General features: G+C 36.2%; 1 protein-coding gene across 5 annotated transcripts in view; it reads left to right on the top strand.

Moving 5' to 3' along the window:
- The window catches only part of CUNH1orf185 (chromosome unknown C1orf185 homolog), a 159,905-nt gene that overhangs the window by 62,485 nt on the left and 69,425 nt on the right, over nt 1–27,995 (top strand). Inside the window, exon 3 of one of the 5 annotated variants that reach the window (XM_054512867.2) lies at nt 12,245–12,393. The exons of the other annotated variants lie outside the window; for them this stretch is intronic. The gene's annotated coding sequence lies outside the window, so the exon portion shown is untranslated. The remainder of the gene's footprint in view (nt 1–12,244; nt 12,394–27,995) is intronic. 5 annotated transcript variants of the gene reach the window in all.

Genomic DNA, 27,995 nt, shown 5'->3' with positions numbered 1-27,995 from the left:
TAATCTGATACTGTGCATTTTTGTGGAGAGCTGAGGATCCCCTTTTGAGACTCCAACCCATGAATCTCTCTAGAGATCAAATTCAGGATGCAATTAATTTAATCACTTGGAAGCCGAGTCCAAAAATAAAACAAATCTAAAACCAACTTGTTGTTGGCATAATATGCCTTTCTAATAATAGCTAAAGGACTAAAACACCTGCACATAGATAGTTTTATGGTCAATTGTTTAATTTCCAGTTTCAGTGTATGCTACATAGGTATCTTGTATTTTGGAAAGTTTTAATGCAAGAACATGTAGGTTTGTGATAGTCATAGCCAATGCAAAAGACAAAATTACAAAATCAAAAATACTAACTTCGAAAGAGGCAAAAATATTATTATTCACAGATAAAATGATTGAATATGTAGATAATCTAAGAGAATCAATTGAAGACTTTTAGAAATGTGAGAATCTTTACTAAGTAGTTGGTTACATAATATGCAAAAATTGAAAGTTTTACTATATATGATAAAAACATTACATTGACAACTATCACCAAAAAAAACAATCTGAAGGATGTCTAGTTATGAACTTGCTAAGAAACATGCAAGACTTATACTGAAAAGCATAAACATGATGGACATAAAGGAAACAAATTAAATAGAAAAAATATATATGTATAGAAAATGCTATCTCTCCCCTTATCAATTTGTATACTTAATACATTAACAATCAAAATAAACATTTTTTGGAACATAATACCTTCAGAAATTCTTCTGAAAAAATTAATATTGAAAGGTCTGCTTCCAGCAAAATGTTGGACTACATACTCTGAAGGGCTTTCCTACTACTGTGTAATGATATCCTGGATAAAATACAACAAGCATATTTTTTTAAAGCTTTGCTGGACATTCAATAAAGTGAAGGAAATTTCCAAGAGCCAAAATAAAGACACAGTGATGTGAAACCTGAATTGTGAGGGGTTAGTAAATTCTGAAGTGGAGGTTCCATTGGAGTTAGATGCCAATACCAACACTAATATTGGGAGGCAGAATGTAGGTCTTGCCTCGAAGAAAAAGAGCTGAATTTGAGACTCAAATAATTAACTGGAGTTCATGAGCAGAGCTAAAATAGTTCCATATTTATACCACCCTTGCTTCTAATAATTTAGAAGCAAGCATAAATCCTCTTTGAAGGAAAGCAATCACATTTAGACCTTCATGATTCTATATATTGAATTTAATAAATTGTGTGAACTCACAATACCAAACACATAAGGAAACAAGTTACCATGAGTAAGAGTCAGCAAAATGATAACAAATTTAGACCTCCAAAAACTTCATAAATTAGAGGATCAGATAAAGAATACAAAAATTAAATTATTAGCATGATATTTTAAAATTATCAATAAATAAGAAACTATCAAAATGATCAGGCAAATTTGAAAGTAAATAAAGCTTCTAGAAATGAAAAGTAAAATAAAAGAAGTTTTAAAAAATCAGTTTATGAGTTAACAGATTAGCTACAGAAAACTGGATAAGAGATATAAAATAGAAAGTAGATGACTATAAGGCAATTTCCAATAATAAGGCACAAAAAGATTAAAAAAGAAAACAGAAAAAAGAATTTAAGAGCTAACATATGTCTAAGACAATTTCAAGAAAGAATACAGGAGATGTAGTATTCCAAGAGATTATAGCTTGGAGTTTTCCAGAATTGAAAATAATACACGAATATACAGATCTAACAACCATAGCATGTACCATGCAGGATAATAAACAACCAACAACAAAAAAAACCCAAAACCAAAAAAATCCACTCCTAGATATACTGCTGACAAATTTAAAAAGCAACATAGAGGAGGAAGATATACCTTAACAGTAGCCAAAAAAAGGACAGGTCACTTATAAAGGAATAATACATGGAGAAGAGAAGCCTCTTAGAAGCAATCAAGGAAGCAGAAAAAATGGAGTATCTTCAAAGTGCTTGGGAAAAAACCCACCTAAAATTGTACAGCAAAATTATATTTCAATAATGATTTTTTTAAAAAAATGCTTTTAGAGTAAAAAAATATATGAGAGATTACTACCAAGAAACCTAAACTAAAAATCTTCTAAAGGATTAATTTTAGGAATAAACAAAATGAGCCTGGCAGAGTAGTCTACAATACATAAAGAAATAGTGAATATATATAAACAAGTAGAGAAATCTAAACAAAAATTGCCTATTAGCCACAATAACAACAAAAATAATACTTTGTGTTGTTAAAAATACAGAATTAAGAGGAAAGGACTTCTAGCTGAGGCAGAATGAAAACTTTGACAAGTCCTTTCACCTCAAAACAACTATAAAAATGGACAAAATTGCTAAAAAAACAATTTTCACAGTTCTGGAAATAGGCCAGAGGGAAGCAACAAATTGAAAAGTGTTTGTGAAGAACCACTGAGTAGTTGCAGTATGTGGAGTTCTTGCTTGGGGCTGCTTGCATCCACACACAAATAGGAAAATATGATCCATACTCAGGAAAAGTGCAATCAATGGAAACTGAATCTAGGTGGGCCATGATGTTGGGTTTAGCATAAAATGACCTCAAAGCAGTTATTATAAATAAGTTCAAAGAATTAAAGGAAACCATGTTTAAAGGTTAAAGAAAAATATGATGATAATGAAGGAACAAATATAGAACATCAATATAAATAGAAATGATTAAAAAGATGCAAATTTTAGAGTTTGTAGATTTTATTTTAGAAATGTAAAATAATTAGAATGAAAAATTCACCCTAACCCTAACCCTTCAACTGCAATTTCAGTGCCAAAAAATTAAAAAAAAAAAAAAGAATCAGTGAACTTGAAGCTAGATCAATAGCAATAATCCAAATTTAAAAGCACAGAGTAAAATTACTAAATAAAGATTAGCAGAGCCTCGGAAACCTGTGGAACAAAATTAAGTGTACCAACATACATGTAGTGAAAGTCTTGGAAGAAGAGAAGAGGGAAGAGGGGGCAGAAAAGTTATTTGAAGAATAATGGCTGAAACCTTTGTAAATATGATTAAACAAAGAAAACATTAATTTAGATATTCAAGGAGGTCAAAAAACTACAGGGACTAAGAGAAATCTTGAAAGTAGCAAGAGGAAAAAGATTCATCAAGTATAGAGAAACAACAATATGACTAACAGCTGACTTCTCATCAACAATGATGGAGGACAATAGGCAGTGGAATGACATATTCAAAGTGCTGGGAGAAAAAAAATGTTATCACCAAATAATTATATAATAAAAATTCAGGAAAAGTAAAGGTATTCCCATATTAAACAAGACTGAAAGAATTTACTCCTAGTAGACATTCCCTATAACAGATACTAAGGAAGTCCTTCAGGCTGGAAGGAAATGATACGGGACATTAACTTAAATCCACTGCTAGAACTGGTAAATATATGGGTAAATATAAAAACCTGTATAAATATCTATAGTTCTCTTTTCATTTCTTAATTTCTTTAAGAGACAAGATTGTATGAAGCAACAATCATAACATTATATTGTTGAATTTATAACATATATAGATACGTATGACAGTAGTAGCACCAAAGATGTAGCTATAATAGTTTACTGGAATCGAGTCAGTATTAACCTTAAGCAGATAGTCATGAATTAAGATGCATATTGTAATCCCTAGAACAAATATTATGAAAATAAGCACAAAATATTCAGTTAAAAAGATAATCAGAGGAATTGCAATGGTACACTAAAATGTATTTGTTGGAAACAAGAATGCAATAAAGAAAAAATATACATTAGACATTTGGAAAACACATAGCAAAATAGTGGATGTAAATCTAACCATATCATAATTAATTAAATGTGAATGGGCTAAACACCAGAGTTAAAAGACAGATAATTTAAGGCAGTATAAAAGGCAAGATTTAACTATATGCCATATACAAGAGACACACTTTAAATTTAAAGACACAAATAAATTTAAAGTAAAATGATGGGAAAAGATGTATCATTCAAAGAGTAACCATAAGAGAATCAGAATGACTATGTTAGTATCAGATAAAATATATACATATATATTTTAAAGATTTTATTTATTTATTTGACAGAGAGAGCACAAGCAGGGGGAACAGCAGGCTGGGGGAGAGGGAGAAGGAGCCCCCCCACAGAACAGGGAGCCCTATGTGAGGCTCAATCCCTGGACCCAGGTATCATGACCTGAGCCAAACGCAGATACTTAACTGACTGAGCCACCCAGGTGCCCCACAGATAAAATATATTTTAAAACAAACAGGCACATTTGATAATGTTAACAAGCTCAGTACATCAGGAATAGAAAACAAGTAAAAATTTACACACATTTAACAACAGAGGCACAAAAATACATGAAGTAAAAACTGACAGAGAAATTGACAATTCCACAGTTTGGGGTAGAGATGTCAATACATTATTCTCAATAACTGACATAATAACCAGACAAAAATTCAACAAGGAAAGAGAAAACTTGACCATTAACCAACTGTCTTAAGGCATTTTTTAGAATAGTCCATGAAACAACAGCAGAATACACCTTATTTTCAAGAATATATAGAGGGGCACCTGGGTGGCTCAGTCATTAGGCGTCTGCCTTTGGCTCAGGTCATGATCCCAGTGTCCTGGGATTGAGCCCTGCATCGGGCTCCCTACTCAGTGGGAAGCCTGCTTCTTCCTCTCCCACTCCCCCTGCTTGTGTTCCCTCTCTCGCTGTGTCTCTCTGTCAAATAAATAAATAAAATCTTAAAAAAAAGAAAAGAAAACAACCTGGACTGTGATTAATAACACCTATAACTCTCTGTAAGTATATCAGAAACCTACTAAATATTTTAGGAAAATGTGTTGCCAAAGAAACTGTAAACCTGGCTTGAAGAAGCCTTTGGTTGTGTCTAGGTATAAATATCTTTGAGTTTATCATACTTAGAGTGTGTTGAGCTTTTCTGATGTATAGATTAATGTTTTTCATCAAATGCAGGAAGTCTTCGACCATAATTTCTTCAAGCATTTTTTCTGCTCCTTTTTCTTTCTCCTCTCTTTCTTGTACTATCATTATGCATTATATATACATACCATTATGCATATGAGAATGCATATTTGAGATGATTCTGAGAACAGGAAGAAAAAAGAATGAAGAAAAATAAACAGGGTCTCAGAAGCCTGCGAAACACCATCAAACATATTGACATATGTATAATGGGAGTCCCAGAAGAAAAGGAGAGAGAAAGGTCAGAAAGACTATTTGAAGAAATAGTAGCCAAAATCTTCCCAAATTTTATTAAAAAAAAAAAATCTATACATGCAAGTAGCATAATAGACTACAAATCAAATAAACTCAAAGAGATCTGCACCTAGACACTCTATAATGAAACTGTTGAAAGCCAAAGAGAGAATCTTGAAAGCAGCAAGGGAGATGCAACTCATCAGGCAAAAGATCTTAAATAAGATTAACAGCTGATTTCCAGTCAGAAATCTGGGAGGCAAGGAGTTGTGGGGTGACATCCTCAGAGTGCTGAGAAAAAAAAAAAGACTGTCAAACAAGTATTCTATATCAGCAAAACCACCCTTCAAAATTGAAGGAGAACATAAGACTTTTTCAGATAAACAAAACCTAAGAGAATTCTTCACTAGCAGACCTGCACTACAAGAAATAAAATACTAAAGGGAGCTTTTCAGGCTAAAAACTACACTGCAATATCATTTCTCACCTGTCAGATTTGCCAAACTTCACAAGCTTTTCAACACACTATTTTGGTGAGAGTTTCAGGAAATAAGCACTCTCATACATTTGCTGATGGGAATGAAAAATAGTGCTTTCCCTGTTGAGGTGAATGTGGCATTATCTAACAAATTATGTATATACATATATGTTTATTATTTATTTTATGTTTTTATATTTATTTATTTATTTATTTATTTATCCTTTGACCAGCAATCTCATGTCTAGAAATTTACCCTCAAGACACATCTACAACAATATGAAAATACATATGCACAAGGTTACTCATTTTCCCATTATTTGTAATAACAATACTGAAAAAAAACCAGAAATGCTCATACATAGGAAATTGGATGAATAAATTATAGCACATCCACCCAATAGAGCATGCAGTTGTAAAAAACAATGAGGAAGATCTGTATAAACTGAAATGAAGGGATTTCTAGAATATAATGTAAAGTGAATAAAGCAAACTGTAAAAATAAATGTAATATGCTATCTTTTATATAAGAAATAAAGGGAAATAAGAGAATATACGTATATCTGCTGATTTTTTAAAAAAGTAGAATAAGAAAAACAAACCAATAACTAATGGAATTTATAATGTAGCAGATGTAATGAGACAAATTGACATTATCATTATGATTCAGCCAAAATACATAACCTGAATTTAACCCTGAGGAAACTTCAGACAAACAAAAATCAGAGGCTATTCTGCAAAACAACTATCCTATACTCTTCAAAAGCATCAGTATCATAAAAGACAAAAAAAATTGTTAAAATCCATCCCAGGGGCACGTGGGTGGCTCAGTCGGTTAAGCATCTGACTCTTGATGACAGCTCAGGTCTCAGTCTCAGGGTTATGAGTTCAAGCCCCATGTTGGGCTCCATGCTGGGCGAGGAGCCTCCTTAAAAGGAAAAAAAAAGTGCATTCCAGAATAAAGGAGACTAAAGAGACATGGCAACAAAGTGCAATGTAAACCTGGATTAGATCTTGGATCCAGGGGAAAATGCCATAAGGACACTACTGAGACAACTGCCAAAAATTGAATATGGACTGTACCTTAGATAATACTAATGTAAAATTTCTTAAATTAGGTAATGATTCAGGAAACTATATATATATTACATATATTATACTATATAATATATTACATATTAAATTACATGTATATCTTAAGCATATATAAACATATAAAAATATAAATTTTATATATGTATATATAATTTAGCAATTCCACAATTCCATTTTGGGTATATACCCAAAAGAATTGAAAGCAGAGCCTCAAAGAGATATTTGTACACCCATGCTCATAGCAGCATTATTCACAATAGTTAAAATGTGGAAGCAACCCCAGTGTCCATGAGAGATAAATAGATAGACAAAATGTGGTACATACATACAATGGAGTATTATTCAGCATTATAAAGGGAAAAAATCCAAAATATGCTACGACATAGATGAACCTTGAGAACATCATGCTAAGTAAAACGTCAGTCACAAAAAGCCAAACACAGTATGATTATATTTATATGAGATATAGTAGTCAAAATTATAGAGACAGAAAGTAGAATGGTAGTTTCCAGGTGCTGGGAGGAAGGGAGAATGGGGAGTTGGGTTTTTTTTTTGTTTGTTTCATTTCATTTTATTTTTTTATTAAGTAATCTCTATATCCAACGTTGAGCTCACACTCACAACTCCAAGATCAAGAGTTGTATGCTCTACCAGCTGAGCCAGTCAGGTACCCTGGGAGTTATTTTTTTTTTTTTAAGATTTTATTTATTATTTATTTGAGACAGAGAGAATGAGAGACAGAGTGCATGAGAGGGAGGAGGGTCAGAGGGAGAAGCAGACTCCCTGCCGAGCAGGGAGCCCAATGCGGGACTCCATCCCGGGACTCCAGGATCATGACCTGAGCCGAAGGCAGTCGCTTAACCAACTGAGCCACCCAGGCGCCCGGGAGTTATTGTTTAATAGGAATAGAGTTTCTGTCTTACAAGATGAAAACAAGATTGAGAGCTATCCATCTCCACAGCTCCATCTCCATATCATGTGATGGTTACACAATATTATAACTGTATTTAATACCACTGAATTGTACACTTAAAAATGGTTAATATGGGCAAATTTTATGTTAAGTGTATTTTACCACAATACAAAATTGAAAAAATATATGTGTGTGCTTGTGTGTGTAGAAAGAAAGGAAAGAGTGATAATGAAAAACTAGCAAAACATTAAAAATTAGTGAGTTTGAGTGAATGGTATACAAAATGTACTATTTTTAATTTTTCTTTCTTTTTTTTTAAAGATTTGTTTATTTATTTGGGGGAGATGGGTAGAGGGAGAGGGAGAGAGAATCCCAAGCAGACTCCTGGCTGAGCACGGAGCCCCACATGGGGTTCGATCTCAGGACCCCAAGATCATGACCTGAGCCAAAATCAATCAGATGTTCAACTCACTGAGCCACCCAAGCACCCTGCAAAATGTTGTACTATTTTTACTATGTTTTTTAGGTTTGAAATTATTTCAAAATAAATTTTTTAAAAGATACCAATTACCCATACCATCAACTGGTTTTTATTTTAAGTGTTATGATGTGATGATGAGTAATGAGAAATCACTATTGAAAGATAAAAGAGACAGTAATTTTGAAGGGTTGTAAAGCTCAGAATAAGTCCAAAAGAAAACAATTTCTGAACAATAACAACACCAGAACAGAATTTATGAAAGGTAGTTCTTAATCAATAGATTATGTTGGAAATAGGCTACTAAATTAAAATCTGGGAGAATATATAAGTTTAAATAAGTAACACAGGTTTTTTAAATAAGTAATTTTAAAATGAGGTAAAAATATATATTAGACCTATTGCACAGAGGAAGAATTGGGAAAATCTTGTGAAGGGTAAGTTATGTCAAATAAAGAACTGAGGAATCAAAGACTTCAAGTTTTCCAGTATAGCTAACAATAATAGTTACACAGCATAATAGAAAAATGCAAAGAGATAAGAGTTTAGTGATAAATTTTTAAAATAATGTGTTTAAGGTGTTTTTAGGAAAACCAATTAGAGATAGCTTCACACTTCCTCTTTTCTGCAGTAAGTTTTTCACTTCACTTTTACCCATTTCTGGCTTCCTTCTTTAGCATTCTTGCTGTACACCTTTGGTTATTTTTGGAAATCCTCCCCACCCACTAATCAAATTTTCCTCTAAATTTTTCCTTCAGAACACTCCTTTAAGATGATTATATTAGATATTTCATCAGTGTAACCATTATTACTACAGCTACGGTGAACTCAAATTGTAACAGCCTTAAATATTAACAATTATATATAGTTAACTACAAATAATAATTATTATTAACTACACCAATTTCCATCTACTGTGCAAACAGGCCTTATTTTTTAATAACTGCTTTCCAGCAAATTTTTGTTGTTGTCGTTAAAGACTGTCATAGCTTGCTCAGGCTGCTTTAACAAAGTACCATAGACTGAGTGGGTTAAACAACAGACATTTATTTTCTCACAATTCCAAAGGCTGGAAGTCCAAAATCAGGGTATTAGTATAACCAGTTTCTGGCGAGAACTCTTCCTGGAGTGCAGACAACCACTTTCTGGCTCCGTCCTCATATGGTGGAGAGAGAAAGAGCAAGCTCTCTGATGTCTTTTCTTTCTTTCTTTCTTTTTTTTTTTTTTTTTTTAAAGATTTTTATTTATTTATTCATGAGAGACAGAGAGAGAGGCAGAGGGAGAAGCAGGCTCCCAAGGAGCAGAGAGCCCGATGCGGGACTCGATCCCAGGACCCTGGGATCATGACCTGAGCCGAAGGCAGACGCTTAATCATCTGAGCCACCCAGGCGCCCTGATGTCTTTTCTTAAAAGGGCACTATTCCCATCATGAGGGCCCCATCTCATGATCTCATCTAAACTTAATTACCCTCCAAAGGCCCCATCTCCAAATACCTTCACACTGGGGATTAATCCTTTAACATATGAACTGGAGGGGGGCATAAAACATTCCATAGCAAAAACCTGGCCTTTATATAAGTTTAACTTACAGTAGTTTATGCCATTTGAATGTTACTCTAATCCTGGCAGTAAAGATGGAGCAAGAGATCATTAAAAACATATCCATTAATTTGTAAAGTATAAAAGATCCAATTTATGTCCCTATTATCATTTTGATATCATTTCATTATTTAACATTCTCTGAAAATTATGTTTACAAACAATAAGAAAACTTGATACTAAAATGTAATACTTTGAACATTTGAAATGCAAAATTAGTATTATTATAACGAATGAAAATTTGGTGGTGATTTTGTCATATACAATGGTATGTCAAACACTTTTCTCCCTTCTAGTTCTCAGATTCCCACGTTAACATGTTAACCATGGCACCATCTTGTGGATATTTTATCAAATAGCTGAGCTGTGCAAACATTTATATGGGAACAATGAAAGTGAATCTATCTAAAAAAAAAAAAGTTTTAAAACAAAGTTTAAGTTCTTAAAATGTTGGCAAGTAATTTTCTTTAATCTCTTTCAAAGGGCTTTAACTATATAAGTGAACTCTTGAACCAGCTCCAGCATCATTATTTTTTCTTTTTAAGGCATTTTCTGTACTAACTGCTTATATTGTTTCAAACTGGCCAATTGGTTCTGAATACACTAAATAGATTGTATTTAGTGTGTATAGTGTACACATATGTTTGTTTATATATGTAAATATAGGGGTGCCTGGCTGGCTCAGTCAGAGGAGCATGCAACTCTTGATCTCAGGGTTGTGAATTCAAGCCCCATGTTGGATGTAGAGATTACTTAAATAAACCTTAAAGAAATACATATAAATGTGTGTGTATGCCACTGTAATTTTTTATTGATCTAACTTCAGGCTCTGTTAAAAGGTAGGAATTGATAGAATAGGTTAAAAAGGGATAATGTTTAAGAAATTAAAGTTTAATCACTTACTGTCTATGAACAACCTATTTTGAATCTAATTTTTCTGAGGTAGAATGAAACATACTGGCAATTGTCAAATATTAAAGGAGATATACCAAAGCACACCAAGTTCTGACAACATCAAAACTATATATTATTTTAATATGAAGGATTTAAATATTTATTGACTGTGATAGGAAAATATACTAAATATATTTTAATTAGAAAAATATTGGGCACCTGGGTGGCTCAGATGGTTAAGCGTCTGCCTTCGGCTCAGGTCATGATCCCAGGGTCCTGGGATCGAGTCCCGCATCGGGCTCTCTGCTCCTTGGGAGCCTGCTTCTCCCTCTGCCTCTCTCTCTCTCTGTCTCTCATGAATAAATAAATAAAAATCTTTAAAAAAAAAAAAAAGAAAAAGAAAAATATTAATCACAATGTTTTGATGACTTCTTCAGAGAGTATGAGGAAAAAGAACTGGTGTAATTGATGTGATTTTTCAAAAAAATTACTGAAAGTGATTTCTGTAACACTTTAAGTTTCAGAATTGTAAAGTTTCAGAATTTAGAGTTTACAATCACATTTAAAACCTTTCAATGGGGCGCCTGGGTGGCTCAGTCATTAAGCGTTTGCCTTTGGCTCAGGTCATGATCCCAGGGTCCTGGGATCGAGCCCCGCATCAGGCTCCCTGCTCAGCCGGAGCCCTGCTTCTCCTTCTCCCACTCCCCCTGCTTGTGTTCCCTCTCTCTCTCTGTCTCTCTCTCTGTCAAATGAATAAATAAAATCTTTAAAAAAAATAAAATAAAATAAAACCTTTCATAATCTGGGTGCATGTGTGGCTCAGTTGGTCAAGCATCTGACTCTTGATTTTGGCTCAGGTCAGGATCTCAGGGTTGTGAAATTGAGCCCCAAATAGGGCTTCACACTGGGCATGAAGCCTGCTTAAGACTCTCTTTCTCTCCCTCTCCCTCTCTAACCCCCAACCTCACATGCATGCTCTCTCTCTAAAAAAAGCAAACAAAACTTTTCATTACTGTATTTACACAAAAGAGAAAGGAAAGGGGAATAGCATCTCTTGTAAACCCTACTATATGCCAAGCATTTAGATACATTACCTAATACAATCCTCCCAACAATCTTTTGAGTGGGTATAATTATTTCTACTTTTCAGTTGAGGAAAATTGAGACTCTGGGTAGTTATATAACTCACCAAGATCACACAGCTAGTAAGAGGTCATAATTTTAACTTAAGTCTTCAAAATCCAAATTCTTGTCACAACGTAATCCTGCTTCCAAGAAATTCAGACAGATATCAGAGATTTTAGTCCAGAAATTAAAATAGAATTTAAAAATATATTTACTCAAAGTCCTATATGTATGCCAAATTAAAATTGTTTAATTTTTCACATGCAAAATATAAAATGTACTCAACTTAATATTATTGCATTTTGAGACAAAACTCTTCCAGTAATACCATACTTTGAAAGTACAGAAATGCTAGGTATATTATTGTAACATTCCAGGTAGCTATAAATAAGAATAAAACATAAATAGATGGCAAATTTTCTTTTTTTTTAGAGAGAGAAGGAGGGGCAGAGGGAGAGAGAGAATCTTAAGCAGACTCCATACCTAGCGTGAAGCCCCACATGGGTCTCGATCTCACGACGCGGAAATCATGACCTGAGCAGAAATCAAGAGTTGGACACTCAACCGACTGAGTCACCCAGGTGCCCCAAGACCAAATTTTCTTAACAGTAACTTTCAAGCATCAATATCCTGTTAATACTTTTATTAAGTACTATAGCTTAAAATTCTTTGTCTTTTAAAAATTAAAAAAATATTATGCTAAGAACACTTAACATAAGATCTACTTGCTTAATAAAATTTTAAGTGTATAATACAGTATTATTAACTATAGTCACAATGTTGTTCAATAGATTTCTAGAATGTATTCATGAGGGAGTAACTGAAACTTGATATCCATTAAACAGCAACTCCCCCTTTCCCCCTCCCCTCAGTCCCTAGAAACTACTATTGTACTCTGTTTCTGTGAGTTTGACTATTTTAGATACCTCATGTAAATGGAATCATGTAGTATTGTTTTTTTTAAAAAGATTTTAAAATTTATTTTAGAGAGAGATAGAGCATGGGGGGAGGGACAGAAGGAGAGGGAAAGAGAATCTTAAGCTAACAGTGCGATGAGCATGTAGGTGGATGCAGGACTCCATCTCATGTTCTGGAGATCATTACTTGAGCCAAAATCAATGGTTTTGCCTCTCTCTCTCTCTTTTTTGCCTGTGTTCACCTGTTCTGTTTCTTAAATTCCACATATTAGTGAAATCATATGGTATTTGTCTTTCTCTGACTAACTTAATTTTGCTTAGTATAATACACTCTAGCTCCACCCAAGTCATTGCAAATGGCAAGATTTCATTCTTTTTGATGGCTGAGTAATATTCTATTGTATATAAATACCACGACTTCTTTATCCATTCATCAGTCGATGGATATTTGGGCTCTTTCCATATTTTGGTTATTGTTGATGATGATTCTATAAACACTGGGGTTCATGTGCCCCTTTGTATCACTATTTTTTAATCCTTTGGGTAAATACCTAATAGTGCAATTGCTGGATCATAGGGTAGTTCTAGTTTTAACTTTTTGAGGAACCTCCATTCTGTTTTCCAGAGTGGCTGTACCAGCTTACACACCCACCAGCAGTGCAAGAGGGTTCCCCTTTCTCAGCATCCTCGCCAACATCTGTTGTTTCCTGTGTTGTTAATTTTAGCCATTCTGACTGGTGTGAGGTGATATCTCATTGTAGTTTTGATTTGTATTCCCCTGATGATCAATGATGTTGAGCATCTTTCCATGTGTCTGTTAACCATCTGGATGTTTTCTTTGAAAAAATGTCTGTTCATGTCTTCTGCCCATTTCTTTACTAGATTTTTTGTTTTCTTGGGATGTTAAGTTTGGTAAGTTCTTTACAGATTTTAGATACTAGCTCTTTATCTGATAGGACATTTGCAAATATCTTCTCCCATTCTGTAGGTTGCCTTGTAGTTTTGTAGACTGTTTCCTTTGCTGTGCAAAAGCTTTTTATCTTGATGAAGTCCCAATAGTTCATTTTTGCTTTTGTTTCCCTTGCCTTTGAAGATGTGTCTAGCAAGAAGTTGCTATGGCTGAGGTCAAAGAGGTTGCTGCCTGTGTTCTCCTCTAGGATTTTGATGGATTCCTGTCTCACATTTAGGCCTTTCATCCATTTTGGGTTTATTTTAGTGTATAGTGTTAGAAAGTGGTCCAGTTTCATTCTTCTGCATGTGGTTGTCCAGTTTTCCCAACACCATTTGTTGAAGAGACTGTCTTTTTCCATTAGATATTCTTTCCTGCTTTGTTGAAGATTAGTAGGCTGTTAATCTTATAGGATATCTCACATATAATGAGCTGCTTCTCTCTTGCTCCTTACAAGATTCTGTGCTTTTGGCTTTCTACAGCTGGCTGTGTTGTGTCTAGGTATGAATCTTTTTTAGTTTATCCTCTTTGGAATCTCAAGCTTCTCTGATACACAGATAAATGTTTTTCATCAAATTTGGGAAGTTTTCAGCCATTGTTTCTTCCAGTATATTTCCTCTTTCCCTCCCTTCCTCTCCCATCTTCTCTCCTTCCCTTTCCTCTCCTTCTACAAATACCATTATGTATATACTGGTATACTTGATGGTGTCCCACAAATCTCAGGACATATTTTTTTTTCAAGGATTTTATTTATTTATTTGACAGAGACAGAGATAGAGGGAACACAAGCAGGGGGAGTGGGAGAGGGAGAAGCAGCCTTCCTGCCAAGCAGGGAGCCCAATGCAGGGCTCGATCCCAGCACCCTGGAATCATGACTTGAGCCGAAGGCAGACACTTAACAACTGAGCCACCCAGGCACCCAGATCTATTTATTTTTATTCATACTTGTTTTCTTTCTGTTCCTCTGTCTAGATAATTTCAATTGACCTATCTTCAACTTCACTAATTCTTTCTTCTGCCATCTCAAATCTGCTTTTGAACTCCTCTAGTAAATTTTTCATTTCAGTCATTTTCAACTCTAGAATTTCTATTAGGTTCTTTTAAATAATTTATATCTCTTTATTAATAATCTTTATTTAGTGGGGCATCATTCTCATACCTTCCTTTAGGTCTTAAGAAATAGTTTCCTTTAGTTCTTTAAACATTAAAAATAAGTAATTTTTTTTTAGGTAAGTCTAGTGTCTGATCTTTCTCAGGGGCAGTTTTTATTGGCTCCTTTCTTCCAGTATATGATTCATACTTTGTTTCTTTGAATCTAAAAATTTCTGTCAAAAACAGATATTTTGGGTGCCTGGGTGGCTCAGTTGGTTAAGCGACTGCCTTCGGCTCAGGTCATGATCCTGGAGTCCCGGGATCGAGTCCCACATCGGGCTCCCTGCTCAGCAGGGGGTCTGCTTCTCCCTCTGCCCTCTTCCCTCTCGTGCTCTCTGTCTCTCATTCTCTCTCTCTCAAATAAATAAATAAAATCTTTAAAAAAAAAAAAAAAAAAAAAAAAAACAGATATTTTAGGGGCACCTGAGTGGCTCAGTCATTAAGCGTCTGCCTTCGGCTCAGGTCATGATCCCAGGGTCCTGGGATCGAGCCCCAAATCAGGCTCCCTGCTAGGCGGGAAGCCTGCTTCTCCCTCTCCCACTCCCCCTGCTTGTACTCCCTCTCTCACTGTGTCTCTCTCTGTCAAATAAATAAATAAAATCTTAAAAAAAAAACTCCAGATATTTTAAATAATATAATGTGACAGCTATGGAAATCAGATTCTCCCCCACCCCCCAGGGTTTATTGTTATTGATGGTTGTTTATTTATTGTTGTTGTTTATTGTTGCTATTTACTTGCTTAATGACTTTCCTTAACACATTCTGTAAAGTATGTATTCTTTTTCTTTTTTTTTTAAGATTTTATTTATTTATTTGACAGAGAGATACACAGCGAGAGAGGGAACACAAGCAGGGGGAGTGGGAGAGGGAAAAGCAGGCTTCCCGCTGAGCAGGGAGCCCAATGCGGGGCTCAATCCCAGGACCCTGAGACCATGACCTGAGCCGAAGGCAGATGCTTAATGACTGAGCCACCCAGGTGCCCCTGTAAAGTATGTATTCTTTTTCATGTGTGGTCTCTGAAGGCTCTGCTCAGTTACCTTAGTGGTCAGCTAACAGTTACAGAGACTTTCTTAAATGCTTGGAATCAGCAAGTCTCCTAGTCTTTGCCAAGGAGCCCTGTGTATGCACTGGGGCACACTTTCAACACTCAGGCAGGTGGTTTACAACTCTACTTTAGCTGTCAGTTCCTCCTTATTTAGACTCAGGGTCAGTCAAAAGTGAGAGCTTAAAGCTTTTTCAGGTCTTTTCTGCACATACACACAGCTCTGTTGTGCTCACAGCCTTATGCATGTGCATGGCCTTATAAATTTCTAGGTCTATGTCAGAGTTTTTTAAGACCCTGTATGGGCATCTCATTCCTCAAATTTTCCTTGAAGGTTTTTGGTCAGCTTCTTGTTTGCCCTGTTACTACCACCCTAGGCAGCCTTGATGTTCAACAGTTGCCTGTGACTGTTTATGACAAATACTTCAAGGCATAGGCTATTCAAACTGGGTGAGCTCTGAATCAGATGAAATAAAGCAAATCCCCTGAATGAGATTTCCCAGAGAATTGTCAGGCCAATAATGACAATTCTCTGACAATAGAGATTTGTGGGAGCTCCTTCTCATGATGGAAGGCTTCTGATTTTCACCATGACTGTGAATCTGTTGGTTTCCAAGCGTATCACCGAGCTGGAGAGAGGAAGATGGAAATAAGGCAAATTGGGATGAATGGGTGGCTCAGTCAGTTAAGTGTCTGCCTTCAGCTTAGGTCATGATCCCAGGGTCCTGGGATTGAGTCCCACATTGGGCTTCTTGCCCCGTGGGGAGCCTGCTGCTCCCTTTGCCTGATGTTCCTCCTGTTCTCTCTGACAAATAAATAAATAAAATCTTAAAAAAAAAAAAGGAAATAAGGCAAATTAACATACTTCAAGGCTTGCTGTGCTTACAAAGTTAACCATTTTTCTTATTTTTTATTTATTTATTTATTTATTTTTAACCACTTTTCTTAAACAAATGGTCCCTGGATTGTTGCAAACATTAGGTTAATTTCCAGAGTTCTAGAAAAAGTTGATTTTGACAATTTTGGCCATTTGTTTTCTTTGCTTTTAAAGAGGGGAGGATTTTTGGAGTTCTTACTTCATTGTTTCCACTAATGTTACCTATGTTTTCATTTTTAGTCAATTTAGAATATTTCTAATCTCCCTTGAGACATTCTGCTTGACCATGGGTTATTTAGTAGTGTTTTCCAGATATCTTTGTGTTACTTATTCCTAGTTTAATTCTATTGTGTTCAGAAATATCCTTTGTATTATTGCAATTATTTTGTATCTCTTGAGTTTGTTTTATGACCCAGAATGTTGTCTGTCTTGGCAAATGTTCCATCTTCAAGTTCTTTAAAGTCTTTGATGGTGGCACTTACGCATATCATGCCAGGGAAGCTCTGGTATCTCAACTTTATTAAACATAAGCCACTGTTGAGTCCAAGTTCCATCAACATATCAAGTAAGCTGTTAAGCTCTCACTAGTTAATGCATTTAATCCAGTGTAGTATTCCACTTACCTTGGTCCAATTCCTTCAGAATTACTCCCATGTTTCCCAGATCTCTGCTGATATATATTAGTAAAGCCTTTCAATCCTTTTAGTAGTGTGTAAGCTATTTCTTCCTGGGTAATAGTGTGTACTTGGTCCTATGGAGCATGGTGAAAATTGACCCTTAATTAGGGTCTAATGATAACAGGGAGGGGCTATGGTGGGTCTTGAAGAGAATGAGCATCCCCTTTCAAGGCATCTGTGCCATATGAGGGGGTTATCACAAGGTTTTCTAGAAAAGAAAGGCTAGTCTGCTCAGAAACAAAAGGGCAACTACTTTCCTATCAAGTGAGGTCCAGAGTGACTTGAGAGTTCAACTGTCAGTTACATCTGGGTTCAACCAAATGTCCCCATTCCAAGTTTTAAGATCCTATTCTTTCCAATTGCTGTGGTCTAAATGTTTGTGTCCCCCAGTCCCCGAATCCATATATTGGAATCCTAACACCCAATGTGATGGTGTCAAGAGGTGAGGCCTCCAAAAGTGATTAGGTCCTGAGTATGGAGGCCTCATGAATTGGATTAGTGCTTTTATGAAACAAATCATGAAGAATGTCTTAGCCCCTCTCACCACGTGAAGATATGAGAAGGCTGCAATGCATTAAATGGCCCTTACTCAACCATGCTAGCACCCTGACCTCAGACTTTCAGCCTCCAGAACTGTGAGGAATAAATTTCTGTTGTTTACAAGCTATCCAGTCTGTAATACTTTGTTATAGCAGTGTGAACAGACTAAGACACCAATTAATTTTCTAAGTTTTCCTCAGAAACTTGGTGGAACTATGAATTCTACTGACACTGTAATTCAGCAATATATGTGATTAAATTTTACATTTTCTTTCTAGGAATATCAGCCCTGTGGCTATTGGACATAAGAGATTATTTTATGACTATCAAGGCAGCTCTCTAGTTCTTAGATCACAACTTCAGCTGAGAGATAAAAGATTTGAACTTGTCATTTTCTTTCTGTAAACATTCAATACAGTCAATAGGATATATTCCATACTAGTTCTTTTAGTCATCATTATCATAATGTTCAAATGCAGCAGTCACTTGGCCTAATAGGTGAGTTGTTTCAGTTGTTATTTGTTGACAATCATCTGTAGGTAATAGCATGTTTATTTGTGGTGATAATTGCATAACATGAACTACTAGCATCCCACTTCCTATTGGCAAGGATCTCAGCACTACGTTTAAGCCCAAGGGCATGACTAAACAAATCCCCAAATTCAATTTTTTCTGGTCTGTCTCTTGGGACCATTCCCAGTACCAAATCTGGACTAGTTAGGGTCACTTAGCAGAAAGAAACTACACAGTAATTTAAACAGGGAAAGTTTAGTGTAAAGGATTATGAATTGTAACAAGGAATTATTTAACAAGAAGAAAAGAGAACTCTAAAGAATAGTAGAATAGGAGATATAGGAGTAGCACTACCTCCAGGACTGAGCAGAACATTCAAGGAAGTAATAAATCTGAAAAAGCGCTCCACCCAGACTGTGATCTAGCCCTAATTGGATATGGTGTAGCTCTGGCACACTGAGGTACCAGGGGAAGTCATCTAGGAAGGTGCCCCACTGGTAGAACTCACGGGGGCTGCTGCACAGTGTGCAGAAAGTTGCCTTCTAGGGAACAAAAGGAAGCCATTAATGGTAAGATACCACATGCTGATGGTCACTAAATGCTGTTGGCTGCCACACATTGCAGAAGCCACTTACTACAGAAGCCCACTGAGGAAAGCATACTCAAACCAGGAAGAGAAACCAGTTTTTTTCTTTAGTGTATCTCCAGCACCCTGTCCTGACAAAGATTAACATTGTATCATCAGGCAAAAGAAAAATGTTTACAGGCTCAAGTTCCATTTTACAGAGCAGAAAATGAAATATGGACCTGGAGCTGAAAGGTACTCAAAATATCTCTGAACAAGTACTTATTAATCATAATGGTGAGAAACCTGATCCCTTACTCAAAACAGAGGTTAACCTCACCAATGATGGAAGAAACCACCATGCGTGCTACCTAATGGGATGTAATTTAAAAATCCAAGAATTTTTTTATGTTCCTGCAAAGATGCATAACCTGAATCTAATTATGAAGAAACATCAGAAAAAAACAAATAGACATTCTACAAAATAACTCTCCTGCAATGTTCAAAACTGTTGAGATCCTGAAAGTCAAGAAGGACTAAGGAACTCTTCTATATTAAAGGAGAATAAAAGAAATCTGACCACAAGAATCCTTTTGCTATAAAATACATTACTGGGACAATTAGTGAAGCTTTAGTGGGATTTCTAGTTCTTTGTACTGTGCTTGCAGTCTATCTGTATGTTAATATTATTTCAAAGCAAAATAAAAGAGTAAGTTAGATAAATAAGACAGTACTATCTGTTAATATGGCTGCATGTCTCACCAAAGCAAATACAAATTCCTTAGAATGCCTTCAAAGAATTCCCACAGATAAAGTTCAAAAATACAGGGCGCCTGGGTGGCTCAGTTGGTTAAGCGACTGCCTTCGGCTCAGGTCATGATCCTGGAGTCCCAGGATCGAGTCCCGCATCGGGCTCCCTGCTCAGCGGGGAGTCTGCTTCTCCCTCTGCCCCTCCCCCCTCTCATGTACTCGCTCTCTCTCATTCTCTCTCTCTCAAAATAAATAAATAAAATCTTAAAAAAAAAAAAAAAGTTCAAAAATACATAAGCTCATAGTAAAAAAAAAAAATCATAAAACACCCAAGGAAACAAAATATCACATATGAAAGCCAGCACAAAATTAGGTAGCAGAATCAGATCCACAGACTTCAGAATCATTACAAACATAACATAAAATATTCAGGTTTATTATATTTTTTAAAAAGAAAGAATTGAGAATATGGATAAAGGACAAGAGATTATTTTTTTAAAAAAATAAACATAATATGGAAAACAACTGAATTTCTAGAAATGGAAATGTTATACTCAAAATGAAGATCAGGAAGATGAATTTGAAGGAATTATTTTACACTTAGCACAGGAAAAAATGAAAGTGATTAAGACACATGGAGGATTGAGGGGCGGAGCAAGATGGCAGAGGAGTAGGAGACCTGGATTTTGTCTGGTCCCAGGAATTCAGCTAGATAGGGATCAACCATTCTTAACACCTATGAACTCAACAGGAGATCAAAGGAAAGGATAGCAACAACTCTCTGAAGAGAAAAGTGACCACTTTCTGGAAGCAGGGACCCAACAAGTGGCAGATCCGGGGAGACTCCCCTTCCTCCCCTGGGAGGAGTGGTGCAGGAGTGCACCACAGGGATCTGCTGGGTTTGGAGACTCCAGACAGGGTCGTGTGCCAGAGATAGAAACGCTTGGTCACATGCTGGGGGAGCACAGAGTGCAGCTGGAGACCGTGGAGATGGGAGTGATTGCTTTTCTCTGGGGGCTCACTGAGGAGTGGGGCCCCGAGTTCTCGGCTCCTCTGGGGTGGAGTTTGGGAGGCCACCATTTTCACTCTCATCCTCCAAAGCTGTACGGAAAGCTTGCAGGGAATAAAAGCTCCTGAGAGCAAACCCGAGCAGATTACTTAGCCCGGACCCCTGGCAAGGGAGGGGCAATTCCGCCTCCGGCAAAGACGCTTGAGAACCATGGCAACAGGCCCCTCCCCCAGAAGATCAGCAAGAATAGCCAGCCAAGACCAAGTTTACCGATCAATGAGAACAGCAGAACTCCAGCACTAGGAGAATACTGCACATAGAATTCATGGCTTTTTTACCATGATTCTTTAGTCTTTCAAAGTTAAATTTTTTTTAACTGTCTTTTTTTTATTTTGAATTTTTCTTTTTCCCTTTTTCAACCAACATTTTATCAATCCCTTTTTTAAAAAATATTTTTTATTTTTCATTTTTAGAGTCATATTCTATCCCTTCATAGTAGTTACCCTTATTTTTGGTATATATATATAAGTTGTATTCTCTTTAAAATTTTGAGATACAGTTTCTTCTAACAGATCAAAATATACCCTAAATCTCTAGCATATGGCTTTGTTCGAGTCTCCTGCCTGATCACATTCTCTCCTTTTTTTTTTTAAATCCTCTTCTTTCTTTTTTCAACCAACTTCTTATCTTACCAATTCCTTTTATAAAATCTTTTATAATTTTCATCTTTACGGTCATATTCCATCCCTTCATTGTATTAACCCTTATTTTTGTACATATATGTTTTCCTTTTTTTTAAATTTGGGAGGCACTTTCTTCTAACAGACCAAAATACGCCCAAAATCTAGTGTGTGGCACTGATCTATGCACCAGCCTGCCTGATCATATTTGATCATATTCTGTTTTGTTTTGTTTTTGTTTGTTTTTATCTTTATCTTTTTCTTTTTTCTTTCTTTCCCTTTCTTTTCCCCCCGTTTTAGGTCTCTTCTGATTTGTTTAGTGTATATTTTATGGGGGTGTTGTTACCCTGTTAGCATTTTGTTCTCTCATTCATCTATTCTCCTCTGGATAAAATGACAAGACGGAAAAAATCACCTCAACAAAAAGAACAAGAGGCAGTACCAATTGCCAGGGACCTAATCAATACAGACATTAGTAAGATGTCAGAACTAGAGTTCAGAATGATGATTTTAAAGATACTAGCTGGACTTGAAAAAAGCATGGAAGATATTAGAGAAACCCCTTCTGGAGAAATAAAAGAACTAAAATCTAACAAGTCGAAATCAAAAAGGCTATTAATGAAGTGCAATAAAAAATGAGGCAGAAGCGAGAATTAGTGATATAGAAGACCAAATGATGGAAAATAATGAAGCTGAAAAAAAGAGAGATAAACAACTACTGGGTCACAAGGGCAGAATTCGAGAGAAAAGCAATACCATAAGACAAAACAACATTAGAATAATTGGGATCCCAGAAGAAGAAGAAAGAGAGAGAGGGGCAGAAGGTATATTGGAGCAAATTATAGCAGAGAAATTCCCTAATTTGGGGAAGGAAACAGGCATCAAAACCCACGAGGGACAGAGAACCCCCCTCAAAATCAATAAAAATAGGTCAACACCCCAACATCTAATAGCAAAACTTACGAGTCTCAGAGACAAAGAGAAAATCCTGAAAGCAGCTCGGGAGAAGAGATCTGTAACCTACAATGGTAGAAACATTAGATTGGCAACAGACCTATCCACAGAGACCTGGCAAGCCAGAAAGGACGGGCATGTATATTCAGAGCACTAAATGAAAAAATACGCAGCCAAGAATACTATATCCAGCTAAGCTGTCACTGAAAATAGAAGGAGAGATAAAAAGCTTCCAGGACAAACAAAAACTAAAGGAATTTGCAAACACGAAACCAGCCCTACAAGAAATATTGAAAGGGGTCCTCTAAGCAAATAGAGAGCCTAAAAGCAACATAGATCAGAAAGGAACACAGACAATATACAGTAACAGTCACCTTACAGGCAATACAATGGCACTAAATTCATATCTTTCAATAGTTACCCTGAATGTAAATGGGCTAAATGCCCCAATCAAAAGACAAAGGCTATCAGATTGGATAAAAAAAACAAGACCCATTGATATGCTGTCTGCAAGAGACTCATTTTAGATGCAAAGACACCCCAGATTGAAAGTGAGGGGGTGGAAAACCATTTACCATGCTAATGGACACCAAAAGAAAGCTGGGGTGGCAATCCTTATATCAGACAAATTAGATTTTAAACCAAAGACTGTAATAAGAGATGAAGAAGGACACTATATCCTACTTAAAGGGTCTATCCAACAAGAAGATCTAACAATTGTAAATATCTATGCCCCTAACATGGGAGCAGCCAATTACATAAGGCAATTATTAACAAAAGCAAAGAAACACATCGACAACAATACAATAATAGTGGGGGACTTTAACACCCCCCTCACTGAAATGGACAGATCATCTAAGCAAAAGATCAACAAAGAAATAAAGACTTTAAATGACACACTGGACCAAATGGACTTCACAGATATATTCAGAACATTCCATCCCAAAGCAACAGAATACACATTCTTCTCTACTGCCCATGGAACATTCTCCAGAATAGATCACATCCTAGGTCACAAATCAGGTCTCAAACAGTACCAAATGATTGGGATCATTCCCTGCCTATTTTCAGACCACAATGCTTTGAAACTAGAACTCAATCACAAGAGGAAAGTCAGAAAGAACTGAAATACATGGAGGCTAAAGAGTGTCCTCCTAAAGAATGAATGGGTCAACAAGGAAATTAAAGAAGAATTAAAAAAACTCATGGAAACCAATGAAAATGAAAACACAACTGTTCAAAATCTTTGGGATACAGCAAAGGCAGTCTTAAGAGGAAAGTATACAGCAATACAAGCCTTTCTCAAGAAACAAGAAAGTCTCAAATACACAACCTAACCCTACACCTAAAGGAGCTGGAGAAAGAACAGCAAATAAAGCCTAAACCCAGCAGGAGAAGAGAAATAATAAAGATCAGAGCAGAAATCAATGAAATAGAAACCAAAAGAACAGTAGAACAGATCAACGAAACTAGGAGCTGGTTCTTTGAAAGAATTAACGAGACTGATAAACCCCTGGCCAGACTTATCAAAAAGAAAAGAGAAATGACCCAAATCAACAAAATCATGAATGAAAGAGGAGAGATCACAACCAAAACCACAGAAATACAAACAATTATAAGAACGTATTAGGAGCAACTCTATGCCAGCAAATTAGATAACCTGGAAGAAATGGATGCATTCCTAGAGATGTATCAACTACAAAAACTGAGCCAGGAAGAAATAGAAAACCTGAACAGACCTATAACCACTAAGGAAATTGAAACAGTCATCAAAAATCTCCCAACAAACAAAAGCCCAGGGCCACATGGCTTCCCAGGGGAATTCTACCAAACATTTAAAGAAGAATTAATACCTATTCTTCTGAAACTGCTCCAAAAAATAGAAATGGAAGGAATACTTCCAAACTCGTTTTATGAGGCCAGCATTACCTTGATCCCAAAACCAGACAAAGACCCCAGCAAAAAGGAGAATTACAGACCAATATCCTTGATGAATATGTGCAAAAATTCTCACCAAAATACTAGCCAATAGGATCCAACAGTACATTAAAAGGATTATTCACCACGAACAAGTGAGATTTATCCCTGGGCTGCAAAGTTGGTTCAACATCCGCAAATCAATCAATGTCATATAATACATTAATAAAAGAAAGAACAAGAGCCACATGATCCTCTCAATAGATGCAGAAAAAGCATTTCACAAAGTACAGCATTCTTTCTTGATCAAAACTCTTCAGAGTATAGGGATAAAGGGTACATACCTCAATATCACAAAAGCCATCTATGAAAAACCCACAGTGAATATCATTCTCAGTGGGGAAAAACTGACAGCTTTCCCCCTAAGGTCAGGAACACGGCAGGGATGTCCACTATCACCACTGCTATTCAACATAATATTAGAAGTCCTAGCCACAGCAATCAGACAACAAAAAGAAATAAAAGGCATCCAAATCGGCAAAGAAGAAGTCAAACTCTCACTCTTTGAAGATGACATGATACTTTATGTGGAAAACCCCAAAGACTCCACCCCAAAACTGCTAGAACTCATACAGGAATTCAGTAAAGTGGCAGGATATAAAATCAATGCACAGAAATCAGTGGCATTCCTATACACCAACAACAAGACAGATGAAAGAGAAATTAAGGAGTCGATCTCATTTACAAGTGCACCCAAAACCATAAGATACCTAGGAATAAATCTAACCAAAGAGGCAAAGGATCTGTACTCAGAAAACTATAAAATACTCATGAAAGAAATTGAGGAAGACACAAAGAAATGGAAAAATGTTCCATGCTCATGGATTGGAAGAACAAATATTGTGAAGATGTCAATGAGACCTAGAGCAATCTACACATTTAATGCAAGCCCTATCAAAATACCATCCACTTTTTTCAAAGAAATGGAACAAATAATCCTAAAATTTGTATGGAACCAGAAAGGACCTCAAATAGCCAGAGGAATGTTGAAAAAGAAAAGCAAAGCTGGCGGCATAAACAATTCCGGACTTGAAGCTCTATTACAAAGATGTAATCATCAAGACAGTATGGTACTGGCACAAAAACAGACATATAGATCAGTGGAATTGAATAGAGGGCCCAGAAATGGACCCTCAACTCTATGGTCAACTAATCTTGGACAAAGCAGGAAAGAATGTCCAATGGAAAAGACAGTCTCTTCAACAAATAGTGTTGGGAAAATTGGACAGCCACATGCAGAAGAATGAAACTGGACCATTTCCTTACACCACACACAAAAATAGACTCCAAATGGTTGAAAGTCCTAAATGTGAGACAGGAATCCATCAAAATCCTAAAAGAGAACACAGGCAGCAACTGCTTTGACCTCAGCCGCAGCAACTTCTTCCTAGAAACATCGCCAAAGGCAAGGGAAGCAAGGGCAAAAATGAACTATTGGGACTTCATCAAGATAAAAAGCTTTTGCACAGCAAAAGAAACAGTCAACAAAACCAAAAGACAACTGACAGAATGGGAGAAGATATTTGCAAATGACATATCAGATAAAGGGCTATTATCCAAAATCTATAAAGAACTTATCAAACTCAACACCCAAAGAACAAATGATCCAATCAAGAAGTGGGCAGAAGACATGAACAGACATTTTTCCAAAGAACACATCCAAAAGACACATGAAAAAGTGCTCAACATCGCTTGGCATCAGGGAAATCCAAATCAAAACCTCAATGAGATATCACCTCACACCAGTCAGAATGGCTAAAATTAACAAGTCAGGAAATGACAGATGTTGGCGGGGATGCGGAGAAAGGGAAACCCTCCCACACTGTTGGTGGGAATGCAAGCTGGTGCAGCCACTCTGGAAAACAGTATGGAGGCTCTTCAAAAAGTTGAAAATAGAGCTACCATATGATCCAGCAATTGCACTACTGGGTATTTACCCCAAAGATACAAATGTAGGGATCCGAAGGGGTACGTGCACCCCGATGTTTATAGCAGCAATGTCCACAATAGCCAAACTGTGGAAAGAGCCAAGATGTCCATCGGCAGATGAATGGATAAAGAAGATGTGGTATATTGGGCGCCTGGGTGGCTCAGTTGGTTAAGCAACTGCCTTCAGCTCAGGTCATGATCCTGGAGTCCTGGGATCGAGTCCCATATCATGCTTCTGGCTCAGCAGGGAGCCTGCTTCTCCCTCTGACCCTATCCCCTCTCATGCTGTTTCTCTCTCTCTCCCTAATAAATAAAATCTTAAAAAAAAAAAAAGAAGAAGATGTGGTATATATATACAATGGAATATTATGCAGCCATCAAAAAGAATGAAATTTGTCATTTGCAACAACGTTGATGGGACTGGATGATATTATGCTGAGTGAAATAAGTCAATCAGAGAAAGACATGTATCATATGACCTCACTGATATGAGGAATTCTTAATCTCAGGAAACAAACTGAGCATTGCTGGAGTGGTGGGGGGTGGGAGGGATGGGGTGGCTGGGTGATAGACACTGGGGAGTGTATGTGCTATGGTGAGTGCTGTGAATTGTGCAAGACTGTTGAATCACAGATCTGTACCTCTGAAACAAATAATACATTATATGTTAAAAGAAAAAAAAAGAAGAAGACAGCAGGAGGGGAAAAATGAAGGGGGGGAAATTGGAGGGGGATATGAACCATGAGAGACTATGGACTCTGAGAAACAAACTGAGGGTTCTAGAGGGGAGGGGGGGTGGGAGGATGGGTTAGACTGGTGATGGGTATTAAAGAGGGCACATTCTGCTTGGAGCACTTTGTGTTATACGCAAACAATGAATCATGGAACACTACAGCAAAAACTAATGATGTAAAGTATGGTGATTAACATATCATAATAAAAAAAAAGACACATGGAGGATAGATTAAGAAGGTCTAATTAGTTTTCAGAAGGAGAGGATAGAGTGAATGGAGAAGCAGCAATATTTTAAAAGATAATGCCTTAGAATTATTCAGAATTTAGAAAAGACACCAATCTATAAGTTCAGGAATCCCAACAAATACCAAGTGTGATAAACAGAAAATCTCTACTTAAATACTTTATAGTGAAACTAGAATATAAGACCAAGAAAATCCTAAAAACTAGCCAGAGAGAAAAAACATGCCCATGAAAAGAATGCTATTAGACCTATAGCTGACTTGTCAATACTAGCAACAGAAACTGAATGAGAATAGAGAAATTACGTTTCAACCTAAAATTCCCATTGTTGAAAATATCACTTAAGAACAAATTCAAACTAAAAATAATTTTAAACATAAAAGAATTGAGAGAATTTGTTACAAACAGATCCTCAGTAAAAAATATTTTAAAAGAGAAACTTCAAGTAGAAAGAAAGTAAACACAGATAGAAGGTCTGTGAGATGTGGGATGAATATGCAAGATGGGATGAATAATTCTAAACCTAAAAAGAATAATAAATAATTCTTATCCAAAAAGGTAAGGAGATTTTTTTCTTTCCCAGTTTTTATTTAAATTCCAGTTAATTAACACACAGTGTAATATTAGCTTTAGGTGTAGAATTTAGTGATTCATCACTTATATATGACACCCTG

This window comes from Mirounga angustirostris, unplaced genomic scaffold (genome assembly GCF_029215605.1).
Source record: "Mirounga angustirostris isolate CCGP_5_RB_7025 unplaced genomic scaffold, mMirAng1.0.hap1 SCAF_4, whole genome shotgun sequence".
NCBI lineage: Eukaryota > Metazoa > Chordata > Mammalia > Carnivora > Phocidae > Mirounga > Mirounga angustirostris.
The sequence above is the reverse complement of the archived record's forward strand: the minus strand, read 5'-3'. Positions and strand labels throughout refer to the sequence as shown.